The sequence below is a fragment of the Octopus bimaculoides genome, chromosome 23 (assembly GCF_001194135.2).
Source record: "Octopus bimaculoides isolate UCB-OBI-ISO-001 chromosome 23, ASM119413v2, whole genome shotgun sequence".
Taxonomy (NCBI): domain Eukaryota; kingdom Metazoa; phylum Mollusca; class Cephalopoda; order Octopoda; family Octopodidae; genus Octopus; species Octopus bimaculoides.
The window spans coordinates 12,227,592-12,231,063 of NC_069003.1; the positions used below are offsets into that span (position 1 = coordinate 12,227,592).

Below are 3,472 nucleotides of genomic sequence, written 5' to 3' on the forward strand. Positions count from 1 at the left end.
GAAACTGAAAGAAGCCCGTTGTATGTGTGTATATATATATATATATATATATATACAAAGTTTCAAATTTATACATTTAAAAAAGAGATTTAACACCGAAGTTTATATATCCATGTAGAGTTTACTTTGAAAAATTATATATATATATATTATATGTGTGTGTGTGTGTGTGTGTGTGTGTGTGTGTGTGTGTATATATATATATATCCAAAATTTTAAATATATGAAATTAAGTATACAAGATAGTACCAGTGTTGCTAGAAATAAGAGTCGAAAAATACTCAAATAACACAATAACACTGAAAATTTAACAAGCCAATGAAATTGAGGATCGAATAAAAAGCCAACCTACAATTGCGGTGGAAAGACGCAAATGAATTTGTAGATATACCCATGTCACATGATTTTGAACTCTGAGTCTTAGTTCTCTTCAGTAGGTCTTGCTGCCTGGGGTTAAACTAATATATATATACACACACACACACATACATACATATACATATATTACATATAACCATTGCAGCAGTCCAACCCATACCAGCATGGAAAACAAACATTAAAGAATAATGATACATACATACATACACACACGTGACTGATCAATAAGTATCTGGACAGTTGCCATAGTAACAAAGCTAAAGCACGCAGAGTGAAGCTGCTAGGCAAAGATTGACTTTGAACTCTGCTGTGTATGTGCACTAAGTTTTAACATTCTAGCTCACTTTTGCTGTTTGCAGCAGTGCTTGGAAGGGAAGTGTGTAGCGTGTGATTGTCACATTGACCATGACAGAGAGAGTTGAGCAGAGAATCTGCATCAAATTTTGCCAAAGGCTTGGCGATACTTGCTCAGAGGCTTACGCAAAGTTGCAGAAAGTGTATGGAGAGGAGTGTATGAACTGCACACATGTGTACGAGTGGTTCAGACATTTCCAAGATGGCTGAAAAATGTTGATAGTGATGAACATTCTGGAAGACACACAAGAGGCAGAACTGAAAAAAACATTACAAATGTGTGTGCAACAGGGAGGGATAATTGTCAAATCACTAGTCATGAGTTATCAGGGGATGTGCAGATTAGCTACAGTTCAGTTCAGTCCATTATCACTGAAGATTTGGGTAGGAGACGCATGTCTGCCAAGTTTGTGCCAAAACTGCTTTCAGTTGACCAAAAACGACACTTGGGTTTTAATTGTACAGGATCTCCTTGATTGTGTTGAGTATGATGAAAACGTTTTGTAAATGGTCATAACAGGTGATGAATTGTGGGTCTATGGCTATGACCCCGAAACAAAGGCTCAGTCTTCGCAGTGGAAGACCCCCAACCTCTCCAAGACCGAAGAAAGCATGAATGAATCAAAGCAATATGAAGACACTGTTGACCATTTTTTTTACTATAAAGGGATTGTTTATCATGAGTATGCTCCACCTGGTTGGACAGTAAACAAGGAGTACTACCATTACTTTTTGCGGGATGCTATTCCTCGGAAAAGGCCACAATTGCATGCATCCGGTGAGTGGCAATCGCACCATGACAACACACTTGTCCATTCAGTGCAGCAGTTTTTGATTAGGCACAGCATTCCGCAGGTCCAACAACCACCATATTCCCCAGATCTCGCCACATGTGACTTTTCCCTCTTTCCAAAAATCTAACCCCGTTTGAAAGGAAGAATACAATGAGGCAGCTGCTGGTTATCCCAGAAAATGAGTTCCAGGAATGCTTCTAACAATGAAAACAATGCTGGATTAAGTGTGTGGCTTCCGAAGGGGCCTACTTTGAAGGAGATTGAATGTCAAATTGGCATGTGTTGTAGTTTTGTTTTTATAGCACCAGTTCAGATACTCATTGATCAGACCTCATGGTGGTGGTTGTCTACTCCTTACACAGAGTTTGACCACCTCCTGCACCTACACCTTAGCCCTTTCATGGCGTCTGATGTGGCTTTTTAAACCAGACAATGTTCTAAAAAAACACCCACACAGATTGCACCTCTGATTTGAACTACCAATACCTGCAGGTAAGTTCTGCTCATTGTGGATCTTAACATGTCTTTTAAGACCCCCATTGGATTTGCAAACCTTCTGGCATACACCACATTCAAACGTGTGCACAGACATATAGTCAGAATAGCTGTTTGAAGTTTGTTTTCCATGGGTTCGCAGGTGAGATTTGAGGCCAGCCAAGGACAGACATGGTCTGTCACAGACTGTGCACACAAAAAGACCTCATACACATATACATACATACATATACACATATTCATACATATATATCTCTTTTACTCTCTCTCTCTCTTTTTTACTCTTTTACTTGTTTCAGTCATTTGACTGTGGCCATGCTAGAGCACCACCTTTAGCCGAGCAAATCGACTCCAGGACATTCTTTGTAAGCCTAGTACTTATTCTATCAGTCTTTTGCCGACCTGCTAAGCTACGGGGACGTAAACACACCAGCATCGGTTGTCAAGCGATGTTGGGGGGACAAACACAGACACACAAACATATACACACACATACATACATATATATATATATATATATATATATATATATATATACACACGACGGGCTTCTTTCAGTTTCTGTCTACCAAATCTACTCACAAGGCTTTGGTCGGCCTGAGGCTATAGTAGAAGACACTTACCCAAGGTACCACGCAGTGGGACTGAACCCGGAACTGTGTGGTTTGTAAGCAAGCTACTTACCACACAGCCACTCCTACAAATAAATTCCATCCAAGGATTATTATTACTATACCTACATATAGATATACATATATTCATATATAAACTACTTTTGCCATTTTCACTACCTCACAAAAAAATACCAACTTCAACACTACCACCACCACCACCACCACTACCTCAACAACAACACATGACAGTAACAACTGTAAAAATATTGCCAAATTCCATAAATTTTCTTGAAAGAATCCAAAACTTCACTTTCCCTTCCATCACAACATCCTCACCCCCAGAACTTCAACAGCCATACCATCACACCACCACAACTGCTACGATAAGCATACCACTACCATGACTACCACACCATCACTACTACTACCACTACAATAACTATAGTATTATCACCACCACAACTATTATAATAACCATACCACTACAATGACACCACACAACTACCACCACTACCACTATCACAACCACCACTACTACCACTGCCACCACCTCACGCACTAACAAAACCATCCAAGCATTCTTAATGAATTCTTTGGTATTTCAATGCTTTAATCTTTCCAGAGAATCATCTTTATCTCAAGGGTGTGGTGGTGGTAGTTGTAGTGATGTTAGCACTGATGGTGTTATATAATGGTGGTGGTGGTGGTAGTGGTATTGCTGGTGACATACGATGTTGGCAATGATGTTAGTAATGGTGGTGGTGGTGATGGTGTTGGTGGTGGTGGTGATGGTGGTGGTGATGGTGGTGGTGATGGTGGTGGTGATGGTGGTGGTGG

At 40.0% G+C, this 3,472-nt stretch overlaps 1 protein-coding gene across 1 annotated transcript in view; it reads right to left on the bottom strand.

The window, feature by feature from the left end:
• LOC106884328 (regulator of telomere elongation helicase 1) overlaps window positions 1–3,472 on the bottom strand; it is a 65,537-nt gene that overhangs the window by 33,459 nt on the left and 28,606 nt on the right. The window lies entirely within an intron of this gene.